Source organism: Haliotis rubra, unplaced genomic scaffold, assembly GCF_003918875.1.
Source record: "Haliotis rubra isolate DU_JTF1 unplaced genomic scaffold, ASM391887v1 Scf537, whole genome shotgun sequence".
NCBI classification, from domain to species: Eukaryota; Metazoa; Mollusca; class Gastropoda; order Lepetellida; family Haliotidae; genus Haliotis; species Haliotis rubra.
The window spans coordinates 443779-458562 of NW_025767232.1; the positions used below are offsets into that span (position 1 = coordinate 443779).

Sequence of the window (14784 nt, forward strand, 5' to 3'; positions counted from 1 at the left end):
TGGACCCTACTGGGTGCTGCTTCGTCAATTAGGGACAAAACTGTCATTGAACATTAAATAGACAACACTTCCTATCAATTCTTACAATACGATGACATTCCTGAAGAGGTCATGAATAAATGCAATTAGTCAAAATACGTATCACCTCTTTGGACAAGTATTGCATGGATACATCCGTGTTTCAGCAGTATATCACACTTAGAAGCCTATCAACAAACATGGTCTCTGCGAAACACATATTACATTACATTTTTAAAACTAAATACAATTATGAACTACCTCAAACCCCCACCAGAAGATATTCTGAAAGCCAGACACACCTTCATATGAGCTGCGCATTTATGTAAAGAATGAGAACATACTCACCATACTGAGCTGCTTGGCATAACCATGATAAATAACTCTGTATGATTACTAGTACCCAATCTATTCTTAGCGAAAATGCAGTTCTTTGAAGGTCTTTATATACAGTTATCACAAAACTATTACTTGAACTACTTCATTAAAAGTGCATAGAGAAGGCATTGTGACTGGCATGGAACGTTGCTGATTGGACATGCTAAGCAGATCGCTCTTGTGACTCCACATATGAGCTGCGTACAAATTAGATATCACCTGAAACAGTATTTTAAGCAGAAATATTATTTTTCAATAAAAAAGTAAACTCATGATTGTGAAATACTCGATGTATGGTTGCCCAATTTATTCTTTGCGAAGATGAATTTCTTTGCCGTGAATAATGCATAGGAATGACGTGCATGTTGATCTTGGGAATCCACATTTGAGCGGCCCACGAATACATAAAAATCAGATGAAACCTGAAACAGTATTTTAAGCAGATTCTTTTAACAAAAATGTCAACTCACTGGTGTAAAATACACGCTAGCTTGGACCTAAAGAAATAAAACACATTGAATAACCAAGGGAAGAAAGCTATGAACACCCAGTGTGGATTATAACACGTGAGCTAAAGCTCAATGTCTCAAACACTGATCTTCAGCCCTGGTCTGATAAAGATTCGTCGTTGATACGATGTTTACCATGGGCAATTCACACACTGTTTAACTGAATCTTGTTTTCGAAGCCAAAAGAACCAAACCTTTACATTCGCTTCATGCATGCAACACACAAATATAAATTGCACTTCCTATTTTATGATAATAATGCAGTAATCTTGAAAACTATGTCAACAATGAGTTTATCCATTCCCCCTGGAAATTACCATCAGATGTGGATGAATCTCTCTGTAAATTGAACACGTGTATGTGAAGGTCGTTTCTCACAGCCGCTGTTTTAGACAGTCGGTCATAATGTAACACAGCGCGCTATATATGGTATGGTATGGTATGGTATGGTATGGTATAGTACTGAAAGCCCATTTCTTTCAAAAACAAAGATTTTCAGATGACCGAAAAATATATATGCCACTCTCTCATGTGTCTTGAAATGAAATGAACACACCAACCCAAGTGATCATTATGTGAGATCTCTATTCATCAGACAGTCATTTATGTGTTTTTCCAAACAACATGTCTTCGAATCTACAAAAGCACTGTTTACATACGAAAAGGACATATCAATCTTTCATTGTACGCTATTAAATTTGTCTTTCATATGATGCACAGAAAAGACACATAATGTTTGAAGTAATTAAATATACGGATATATATAATAAATGTTGAATGGTTTCGCTAATGTCTCGGTCCAATCTATTTGTACACACGGGTAACAGTTACCGAAACTCACGTTTAGCACGTGCAAAATGGCGCAAGTGAGTTTGTTTTAGGCTTCAACCTGCCATACTGTCTTGAACGCAAATTCTGTTGTACACGAGCACAGATCACTCTGTGTGGCCATGAAGAGATGTCACACAGTTGCACATATACGGTTTTCAGGTGGGTTATAGCGCGGTAGTGATCAAAGCAACGTAGCTATTAAAACTGGATTTCAAAAAACAAACAAAAAAAACCAACAAAAACAACGTAGCCCCAAACTCTATTCTCCCAGCTCTCGTTAACCTATCACATCCTGGTGGTCGTTATATGGAGGCGAGTGAATTATCACGCTTGTTTTTCAGAGGTATTCCAAAGCTGTGGGAGAATACGGCCATGTAATAATCCGTGCAGATGTTTCCTCTAAACATTCCTGGTTTGTGTTTTACGCGCTTTGCAGATAACAAAATCTTGCTAAATATTTATCCCCTCAAGCATAACTCCCCTGCACTTGGTCTAACTTTGTGTCATATACCCACATAAACGATGTTGCTAAGACACATCTTGGGTTCAAACTGAAGCTAGCGACAAGGTATTTACTCTCCTTCCGTGTGAGATAACGTGCCAACAGTGTTAGTCATACTGCACCTAATGGTGTCAATTTTATGCGATAGCCATGATAACTTCTACGCCTAAAATCAATTACAAAACGTACAGTAAGTCATACCCGTTACAACTAGAGTTGAACAATGTTTACCTGGTAATAAACAGATTAAACTCGTTTTGATTTTGAAGCCATCAGCTGAACAGGACAAGGGGGGTAACTCCTTTTTACGACCGATCTCGTTATTAGCATCATCTTTACCTCCCTTGATGTCCGATTTAGCACATATCGCAATTATAACTGTACAACGATGAAGTAAATTGTTTATATTTCGAGGGTTTATATTTTCTAATTCACGACCAAAAATGCAAAGTACATATATGTAGTATAATTTGTTTGCAAAGTATATTTGGGATTTGTGCCAGAAAAACCGCTGAAATACAATTTTTGTCTCTGATATGAAAACAAAATCCCGTGGTATAGATACATCTGGTGGTATATATTTTGCCTGTTGACAGAATCCATCTGGTATCCATATCTATGTCGGTGGAGTTACATCATCAGATAAGCTATCTCAGCACCATATAGTTGACCGACAATCATTACCATACAGTGGCGGTTCCAAGGGGGGTTGGGGTGTGTTCAGGGGTTCGAATCCCCCCTTTTGAAAATGACTTAAGACCACATTGAAAAAAATAAATTGCGTTGGCGGAGCCAAGGGGGGTTCAGGGGTTTTAACCCCCTGAAACACACACACACACACACACACACACACACACACACACACACACACACACACACACACACACACACACACACACACACACACACACACACACACACACACACACACACACACAAATTCCTGGATCCGCCCATGCCGTACATTTTAATCTTGAAGCCACACTAGAACCTGCGACAGCTGCCATAAAATAAATCTAAAATCTGACATAATGGTGAGAAAGCAACTAAGGAGACCTGTGTGTGGATTAAACTGAACATAACTAGGTTGACCTGTGCTTTCAAGAGCGCGTGCTCCTCGCAGCACTTGAAGCCGATTGGAGGCCAGGGTCAGGAGAGTACAAAGTCAAGAATTAAGTAGGGAAACATGCAACTTTCTCGTTCATTACATGGACTGACCTGTCGCTGAAGATTGTTACATCGTCGTCAAGCTGTAAGAACATACATGACCCTGTCATCCCAAACGTTGTTTGTTTCCTCATTTCCTGCAATGAGTATTTATCGAATATAGTCATTTCATGGCAATATACAACAACACAGGATAGCCAAGTGGTGAAAATGTTCGCTCTGAACGATTAACAATGGATATCGGGTTCGATTCCCCCATGGGTACACTGCATGAAGCAATTGCAAATTTCTGATAAACGGTGTCGTGCCATTGCTTGAATATTGATAAAAGCGTTGTAAAATCACACGTACTTACGCCAGTTACATGAACGCTGATATTTTAAAATCAATTAAATCCTTGCTCGGACTGGTAAACGCAGTCCGGTATTTCGAGAGCAGAGGTACAGAAAAGCTGGGTATCTGCGTAAATTACGCAAATTATTATGTGAAAACTTACTTCCTATTAAGTCTGTTGCGTACAATTACGCACTGTTATTTTTGGTAAAAACTCAATAAATTTGATCTTACATGCGTACACACAAAAACGTCAAATTTTAGCTTGCGTACCGGTGAATTAGTTTCTGTTACCAAACCTACTGAATTTGGGGTAAGCAAACCCATGTGCTACAGATGGTGGCTACCGAGGATGGATAAAATAACTTAGGTATATTGAAAGGTTCTATTTCAGCACATGAACTTGGCAACTTGCAGTCTTTCCTATCGTTTCTCATATTACAGATCAAATATAAATTTTAAAAAACACATAAACCAACGTCATAACGTTCTACACATTCTGAACTGCCCGCAACTCTTTCCTACACTTCACCATGCATGCGGAGGGTTATACTTTTCCCGCTACTCGGAACATTCTGAACAGCAAATTACATCCCCCTATATCTACTGACCACGTTCTTCACAGGGAAAGTCCAGCATAACATGGCTTTCTCGGAAAGGTGACCACGGACAGTTTTAGCTTGTAACCCATGTCCAGGCACCTTGGTCGTCCAGGTTTAACCTACAAGCTAATTTACATTGAAACGTCATCAAATATGAGTGAGTGAGTTTATTTTTTACGCCGCACTCAGCAATATTCCAGCTTTATGGCGGCGGTCTGTAAATAATCGAGTCTGGACCTGACAATCCAGTGATCAACAGCATGAGCATCGATCTGCGCAATTGGGAACCGATGACATGTGTCAACCAAGTCAGTGAGCCTGAGCACCCGATCCCGTTAGTCGCCTCTTACGACAAGCATAGTCGCCTTTTGTGGTAAGCATGGGTTGCTGAAGACCTATTCTACCCCGGATCTTCACGGGTTTCATCAAATATGTCGAATAACGCGCCTATATGTAGTGCAGGTTTGAGATCATAATGCCGAAAACGATTGTGCCAGGGCAATATAGCTGCATCGATTTATACAGCGATACATCATCGACTGAATGTTGGTGGAGCTGATGGAATAATCTGAACTTAAATCCTCAACGGCGCCTACATTATCTTATTTACGAATTTGTGACCAATGGCTTATGGACGATTGCGCTATGATCCCGTAAAATCCCCTTTGATGTGTTCAACTAAGCTTTCAATAGTTTGTAACCGTTACACCGACATCCACTGTCTATTGTAAATGCTGTAATTGACTCCGGGATTCTTTGTTAAAATATCGTTATTTTGATTTAAATGAGAAATAAATGGAATCCACGTATAGAAGATACAATGTACAATTTTATTCTGTACTAATCTCTTTGTACTAAAGCAAATACTGTACAGTTGATCCATAACAATCTGGTAAAATGAAATATAAAAGAATGCTTGTAATAATGTTTTCTAAGTTAGCATTTTCTCGATATAAACACGAGTTATCATATACGTTTGTACCATATGCTAGGGGACCCTGTTAGCGACGAAGAGGTGGTGGGGTAGCCTAGTGGTTAAAGCGATCGCTCGCCACGTCGAAGACCCGGGTTCGATTCCCCACATGGGCACAATGTGTGAAGCCCATGTCTGGTGTCCCCGCCGTAATATTACGGAAATATTGCTGGCGTAAAACTAAACTCACTCACGTAGCGACGTGATTATCTGTTTTTTGCTTAGTTAAAGTACATCATTGTTTATGAATGAATAATATGAATAGGTTCTTATTTGACTGTATTTCCAAAATGATCACCCAATAATTATTTTGGAGGGTTATGTTTAGAATCTGGCAAGGTCTGCGCTGCGCAGCTATGAATAAAACATGTGATTCCATGTGAAGCATTAATTCCATTCCGGTTTTTTATGCAGTGTTGTGCCCAGGATAGTGGGCTAGGGTATTGATTTTACAGTCGCTTCCTATGAAACGTATCTCGTCCATTGAGGTTACGCCACGCTGTGACTGATTACAATTACTTTTTTTTGTAAGCAACATGCAATATACTTGCATAGTAAAGAAAATGCTACTAGATTGGGTCCGCTGAGCACCTTAACTGTTTTAGTATAGCGTGTATTCCTTGAACAATGTGTTTTACACATTAACCCCCTGGATGCCGAGGTGTATATTTCTGATGCACATTTCCATAACATCTACAAGGGGAATATTCTAAGACGTTTAGTGAATCCGGCCCCTGTTTCTGTACATATATTTTGACCACGGCTGCACCATTACTAACAGAGTACTATCCTAATCTTAAAATGTAATGAAATAACTGAAAGAATTACACCATTTTAGATGACGCCATTGCTTGTTTAATGGTTTTGAGGAAAGAGAACATTGGTTAGTTTAATAACTTGAATAGTGTATATCTTTTTTATAAAAGGTCTCCTTTTTGTCTGTTAAAATTTGACTCTCTTTCGACCGAATACTAAAGGACTGATTTTACCATTTTAATGACGTCATGAATAGATAAACAATCAGACGGTTTGACTGTGTATCTTAATGTAGACAAAACTCGCATCTGTTTGTCATCAATTTAACGTAGATGAAAAGAATATAAAAAAAAGAAAACATATACACAAATATATTTTTAGGATAAGATTTAGTTCATGATTATGTGACTATTTACCTTCATAAGTATACAATGAAAGATGCAAAATGACAGGTCTTTTTGTATAGAACTACTAGAATAATGATGTTAGATTTGTCGAAAGGAAGGCATAGCGTGGTTCATATTTTCTTTTACAATTCGTGTAGAAATATAGTTACAGTTTGATATCCTGTCATCACAATATTTTCTAATCGAATATGAATTGACTATATTAGGGAAGGCAATGAGAATGAATCCTAAAGCGTTTGTGACAAACGCGCACCTGGCCAATCATTCGTAATTATTTTGTCCAAAAAAGACATCAACAAATCATGAACAAGACAAATCCTTTTAAAATGTGTGCATAAACATTTCATAAAATATCATTTTCATTTATAATGTCTGGTTTACTTACAAGGCTTAATTAAATCGCTGTCATATGAAAATACAATGATGAATAGTGCACATCATAAGAACTAAAGTACGTGTACCATGTAAAGGTTATAAATATGGTGTACCACGCTGAATTCAAATGTGTCATTTTCTTATGTAAATATTGATCAAACAAGCAAAAATATGCAAAGGATAAGAAATGTAAAGCCTATATGCACGTATATGATACTGAACAAGGTTAGATGTAGATAATGAGATTTGTTTCGTATTTCGTATTGAGCCAGACAAATGAGAAAATGCAACAGTATAAATACTGAATTTTTCTTGATTTACATTTACAAGAAGCCCAGCTGCAGTCTTACGAGCACATCCTACGTTTTAACACCCAATATGTTTCGTTTGGTTTCATCAAGACACTTGATTTTGATTCAAAAGACCATTGTAATTTGTTAGTTGACTACCCGTGAAGGTCCGGGTTAGAATATTGATCTTCAGTAACCCATGCTTGGCGTAAGAGGCGACTAACGGGATCGGGTGACTTGGTTGACACATGTCATCGGTTCCCAATTGCGCAGATCGATGCCCATGCTGTTGATCACTGGATTGTCTGGTCCAGATTCGATTATTTACAGACCGCCGCCATATAGCTGGAATATTGCTGAGTGCGGCACAAAACTAAACTCACTCAATTGTTAGTTGACTCTAAAACGTTTGAGGTATTCAGTGATATGTTTGTCGCAGCTGAGTGTGAAATATACGTGATGTGTGTTTTGTAAACACTACTGCGGTATCCAATATGGCAGAAAACTCGCTTCGACGTTCGTGTATTTTCCAAAACATCCCATTCTAGGTTTATCGGTGACGTTTCAGAATTACCATTGGTGATTTGATGAAAACCAGATATCAGCGATCATTAACATGCTATTTTTTAAATTCATTCCTCCGAATAATTATCCGATTTTCACATTTCAAAACATACAGTGGTAACACCAATATATAACGCCTTGACGACTAGCAATTTCGTAATGTGTCAACAATGGCGACATTTACGATGTTCCCAGTTTTCAGAGGTGATTTTCATCATTTCTTGTCTGCCTAAGATCATAGTGGATGGCATAAAAAACAGGACATTTCTCGCAGAATTCACAACTGTTAACTGCATTTGTGTGCGTGATTTATGTTGAAGTTTATTCGACTTCAAAGGGGCGGTTGAAGAGGACGGAAATGTATCCCTCTGGCATCCATCTACGAGCAATAATACGTTCAGGACAACGCAGAGTTTTCATGTTCTCAAAGTTAATGACACACGATACATACGTGTATGTACATGTGCTGGCAAGGTTTAGTCTAGATGTCCTACTTCATCAGAGGGATGCTGACATTACAATGGTGTGAGCGCCCTTGTATATACTGTCGCAGAACAAGGTGCAAGCATGCTCTTCACATAAACACATGCGCAGTGATGTCTAGCATTATTAAAAACAGTGGGTGATAGATAGGTTGGCGTGTTTATATGTCTGAATAATACGGGAAAGCAAACCCTACCCTCTTCCATCCCTAGTTATATATAGACACTTACCTGCACTTACTTCTTTCTTACTTCCAACCTTCCCTCAAAAGTCAAAGCAAGACGAGACATTGCCTAGAAAAACAAACGTTTTCGTAGATGGTCTCCACAAATTACAGTACAAACAAACCAAATTTCATTAAAGTTCTTTAAAACGCGTGTGTTATGGACACAACAATAGTAGCATTTGTCTTAGCTTATGTTCTTCGCCGGATTAAAGTAATATTCTTACCTGCTTGGTGGAATTAATTTGATATTCGCCGATACAAACGCCACTTCTGCTACCGTAACGCCTAGAAATAAAACGCATGGAAAACTCGTGCATCAGAAGTGAGCCCTGATTGGCTGAACTCGTAACCATGACATCACGTGCCAGAGCTTGCGAACACCTGCATGAAATATACAAGGCATCGAAAGTGATTTGACATTCGTTTGTGTAAACAGTCTCAATCCTCGAAAAACATAAGGAATATCTTTTGGCCATTTTCAGGTAGACTAGGTTATTAACTAGTGCTGTGGTTGTATATATCTATGTATCTAGTATTAAGGATTATTGTTACAATAACACGCAAGATATGCGGTTTGATAGATCTTGTGTGGTTGCATGGTTGGGTGGTTGTTTTACGCCACACTCAGCAATATTCCAGCTTTATGGCGGCGGTCTGTAAATAATCGAGTCTGGACCAGACAATCCAGTGATCAACAGCATGGGCATCGATGTACACAATTAGGATACGATGACATGTGTCGGCCAAGTCAGCGAGCCTGACCACCCGATCCCGTTAGTTCAACTAGTTGTGTCTTATGACAAGCATGGGTTGGCGAAGATCAATCCTCACGGGTATATATATATATCTTTTGTGTTCGGAATGACCTAAATAAAATCTGTCATTTGTACCCATATCAAGTGTTTTGATGTTATAATACATCTTTAATTTGTTGTCTGTTTTCGATCCTCGATGGAGGCCCGGGGGGACCAGTCATCAAAGTAACGAAGTTCCTTTTACAGAGTTGCGTCCCTTAGGAACGCTAAACCCAATGTGGATTCGAATCCCAATTCGACCTGTGCTTGTGAGTTTCACCAATGCAGCGAACGCCTGAGACCTTCATCCAAGATGCCAGGTGACTCGCGGTAGTATGATTCAAAGACAGTTAAATATAGCGTTAAGCCTAACCGTAAAGTGACTCATTAACACGACCCTCTATAATACAGTTTATCATTTGGCAAACTAAAATGATCTCTACCATTGACTTATTTACCACTTTTGTGACTATAGCTTAAGTGTGTGTCTGGCACGAGAAATGACATCCATTCCAGAATCACTTAAATTTCACTTTTTTCGTACCTATGATGAAATCGGAATTTTGTTCAAGAACTTTGCATCCGATTTTCAAAATGGCAGCCATGTCAAAATGTTCGTGTATGGTTGTTACGAATTGCCTCTGTATGGCTATCTTTGTTGCATAATACGTGTAATACACCACTGGAGTAATCAAACCAACATGTCTGGTTTATGCCCATTAGTGATAACATCTGAATTGTATCAACATGTAATCAGACTTTCAGACCAAGCTGGTCATACAGAGATGCCAACCCTGATTTAGCCCAATTAGTATTTTGGCCAAAAACTGATGCAAAAATTAGTATTTTGGGGGCAACATTAGGATTAACTTTTCCAAAGAATGTTCATATTTTTTTGCAAAATATAGATATATTCTAAGAACTTGTTATTAACATTGTATTCACCTAAATCAGTAGTAAGTATCCACATGATACTGAATAAAATGTGGTTGAAATTTATTGTGTATGGTAGGTATGCTATTTGGTAATTTAATTTAATGTATTTTTTAAAATTCATATATTAAAACTGCTATCGTAGAAGTGTATCTTGCATTGTTTTTTCGTAATGACTAATACAATTGTATGGGTTGGCATCTCCAGTGTTTGAAAACATGATGGGTGAAGAAATGTTTGTCTATATTTTTGTTTTGAAGCAGTGATGCCACCTTCCCAGCAAGGCTAGAGTTAGGGGTGGGTCAAGCATAACAGAATTTGAAATACCATACCTAGGACAATCGAAACTGATCCCTTAAAAGATTACACCTATTATTATACAGGAAATAATCATTATAAACACAAATCAATTCTAAATCTCTTTATTTCACACTTTAAAAATGCTTTTATAGTCACTCTACAGAAAAAATATGAAAATGCTTTTACACCCATAAGCTAAATATACAGCATCACAACACACACGCAATGCAGCACACAGATAGCTGGCCAGGTACTTGAGAGTAGTTTCCTCATTCAAATGTAATCTAACTAACACCCTTTGGACAAGTTGTCTATTATATAAACCCTTAACGAATAGACTGCAAGCCCTGCAACTTGCTGCTGTTGTAAATCCTACAATTCTGAAAGTGTCAGAGTAGTTAATCAGATGACAATGAGGAAAATGCCCTGCACTACCAAGGATGGCTGCCTGTCCACAATGATAAGCCTGCATTCATATTCACTTTTATATCCTGACACTGAAGTCCACATCTAACATTTAACCAATCAGTAAAAAGTACTGAACACTAGAAAATAGTACGATAAAAATATCCAAATATCTATTACATCAAATAATTTAAAAGTCTTTACACATATGTAACTACTGGTGAGATGTACCAGAAATAATGGTGATACAAACTCGTGAAACTATGGATGCAACCACCGAGCTGCGACAACCCAGCATGTGAGTGATGGTGTTAGTGATCCATCCTAGCTATTCTAGGGAATACTATTTCCACTCACTCCAGATAATACCATTGGGAAGTAAGAGTCCAGTAACACTGTGACAACCCAGCATGTGAGTGATGGTGTTAGTGATCCATCCTCGCTAATCTTGGGAATATTATTTCCACTCACTCCAGATAATACCATTGGGAAGTAAGACTCCAGTAACACTGTGACAAACAAATCACATAATGTAACCATTTGTGAAATCAAACCAGTGAACGCATAATGTCCATTTTAGGCTCAAACCCCTGAACGCGTGTCCCTCTATATGCTTCTATGGGCATGGTTAGCCCTTCGAGAGGATGTACAGTGATTCTACGCTACCTGACAACGACAACAGGCGATATGACGCGTGCATAACATACAGTCAGCAGATACAGGATGAGGGGTCGGGATATGTGAAATCTAGAACAGTGATTAATAGATTGGACGTAAAGTGTCCATACAGCTAACAGTTGCTTAAGACAATTGATGGAAAAATTGATGAAAATGACATTAAAGTACAAATATGGGTTTCGCTGAAATATGATCAGTCATTTTTCTGATCATATTTCATGTTTTTGAGAGCTATGCCTCCATCACTTGTAATGACTCATTCAAAAGTGGTCCAGTAATCAATTGGAATTTTATGTTTAAATTAAAAAAAAATCAACCTTGACAATTTTATCAGTGTGCAAGTTGATGAGGCATATAAACATTTGAAGCATTTCCAAATTCTACTTGAAGACCTCTGATAAATGGCCAACCAGTCAAGGGAGATAATCGAGTCAATATCTCCAGCAAAGGGAGGTAAGCAGTCAAAAGCCAACAACCCTGGACAATGTTACTTCAAATGTAGCCACTACAAGTGCGAGTACAACATGCTTCAAAATTTCAGAAAAGATCATACGATGAATTTATGAAATATACAAAGGAGATAACTAGTCTAGTCTCCCATCACAGTCCCACCGATGAGCCAGTCAGTTGCTATTGCAGCAATGACCGAGGTGCCCCAGTGTGCTGACGCCTGGCTGTGTGGCCGGCAGCACGCACACACCTTGGGTTTATCACAGTCATGCTAAGCTGAAGTGCACTAATTACTGTCTAAAACAGGTACGGAAAATACCAAGAGCTCCCCGATTCTACATCATATTAATTACACCTTAAGTAGTTTCGCATATGTTGATAATTCATAAAAGTATTGATTTTAAAAACAAAAATAGATCAATGTCAAATGTGAATTTTATGCAAGAACAAGACAATTTAAAAAGAAATTCTTTTATTAAATAGTAATGATTTTTTAAATTTAGTAACTTATTTCGTTCCATTGAATAACTATAACCATTGGACTAAATTAACCAAGCTTCTTTTAATAAGTAATTATGAAAATTAACCAAGCTACTTTTAATAAGTAATTATGAATTATAAATTACTGAATTACGTTTTCAATGATAATAATTTTCAAAATTCTTTTACATACATGTTAATTTTCCTTACAAACTTATCATAGCTTGAAAGTCGACAGACATGTTTTTTACTACTTTCCACTTAAAGCGTGTATAAACCATGAAACACTCTTGATAATTTCCATGCCTGTTGAATAAAAACAAAGAATTGACCCTGGTCGAGTCGGATATGGAAGAGTGTCTATGTCCTCAGTAAAGAGCTACTTGGTGTTGTGTGTAACGCTCTGGTTACAGACAGTGAAGCAGTCATCATGGGATGCTGCACACACAGATATTTTGGATGTTGAACTTTTCCAGCACTCACTCCGTCACATAAAATACATACTGACATACACAGATAACCTTACTCATGGAACAAGAATGTTTTATACCTTCCAGAATCCAAAGACACTTTAATAAATTTTTATAAAACTTCATTTTATTACTTCCGATTTGAAAATTATAACTGATGATGTTTAAAAAAGGCTGTTTAAGTTGATGAATTTTTTGAAAATTATAACTGATGACGTGTAAAAATAGCTGTTTAAGTTTTCAATTCAGAATTAAAAGTGTATGTGAATACAACTACTTTATGGAATCTGAACCATCTACAACTAAATACTAATGAAACAATTATAAAACTGGCTACACAATGGCATACCAACACTATAATATACTGTGTTCTATATATACAAGCATTGTGAACAGACTGAGAGGAAACATTGTCACAGCAGTCTATCTCAGTGTTAAGGGCCCGAGTAACGGCTTTCTTGTCTCACACAGACAACCCCAGATCAATAACACTGGGCAATTTGGAAAACTCTCGTGATCCAGCAAGGGAGATAATTCTGTTTCCAAATATGAACACTGCTGATGATGGTTATGCTGAAGACATATTCCTTCTCATATTCTGTGGTACCTCATCTCAATGCATCCTTTATTAACCATGAATGCCAAACACAAACAGGACATGCAATTTGAAAATATGTCAGAATAACCTTTTTAAGAGACATGGATGCATCTTAAAAAATAGTTTCATAATATACATTTTAAAATTCTCAAGATTCTCTTAATGATTCAATAATTATGGTAATTTATATATTGAAATTATTTTTAGTCAAAATTATTTTAGAAATATGTCTGCATTGAAATATGTTAATGAAACAACTTTAATGCTTCACTAACGTTTTTATTATTGAAAAATGACCTGTCTTACAATATCCTGGGCATGTAATGGCATACATGATGTTTAAGGGGATGCATGGAGAAAGTGGTGTTCAAGCTACAGTGATTATATACAGCTATGGACAATATTACAAATCAATTTACATATATATACAGAAATAATTTTTCAGGCACACATGCCTTAATTTTCATACACCATTTGCCCTATAAAAACATTTTTCAGGCTGATAAATGCAAAAATAGTGATTGAAAATATGAATGCTTATAGAAATGTCATGGTCCTTGATCAATGAGGATGGAACAAAAGTCATTATAAAAGCCTCTGTCTAATGATCGCAGGAATTACACAGTTTGAAGGACAAGTTCTTCATGTTTTGTTTCTTGTCATGTAGGGCAGTAGGGTAGCCTAGTGATGAGAATGTTTGCTCATCTTGTCAAAGACCCGGGTTCAATTCCCAACATGGGTATAATGTGTGAAACCCATTTCTGGTGTACCCCGCCATGACATTGCTGGAGTATTGCTGAAAGCATCATAAAAACCTATTCACTCACTCACTCGTGTCATGAAATGCATTGGAAACTAATCCACTACTTCATTCCAGGTAGTGAGTATGTCGTGTTAACTCCACTTTCCAGCAATATCACAGCAGGGGACACCAGAAATGGGCTTCACACACTGTACCCATGGTGAGAATCGAACCCAGGGCTTTGACATGACAAGTGGATGCTTTAACTACTATGCTATCCTAGATAGAGATTATCAGATATGTCATTCTATTTAAATGTACACTTGACATATGTGAATCATGATAAAATTGTTCTATCAAGAGCAGAGCAATATCTAGAAAAACTGTTCAGGTTTAAACAAATCATGTATGTGTATAACATTCAAAAAGGGTTTTACATAATCTTATGCCACAAATAAATAAAAGATGTATTTATTAAATGAAAAAAGTGAAAAATGATTGTTCTTCACAAAAACGTGCT

General features: G+C 37.4%; 1 long non-coding RNA gene across 2 annotated transcripts in view; it reads right to left on the reverse strand.

Annotated features, from left to right (window-relative positions):
* LOC124253280 overlaps positions 1-8711 on the reverse strand; it is a 20130-nt gene extending 11419 nt beyond the window's left edge. Inside the window, exons 1-3 of one of the 2 annotated variants that reach the window (XR_006892155.1) lie at positions 8639-8699; positions 4350-4466; positions 3457-3542 (exon numbers count right to left, since the gene is read on the reverse strand). This is a non-coding gene — a long non-coding RNA (uncharacterized LOC124253280). Of the gene's footprint in view, positions 1-3456; positions 3543-4349; positions 4467-8638 lie in introns of both variants that reach the window. The other variant, XR_006892154.1, reaches the window with a different exon arrangement.
* Between the last annotated feature and the right edge of the window lie 6073 nt (positions 8712-14784).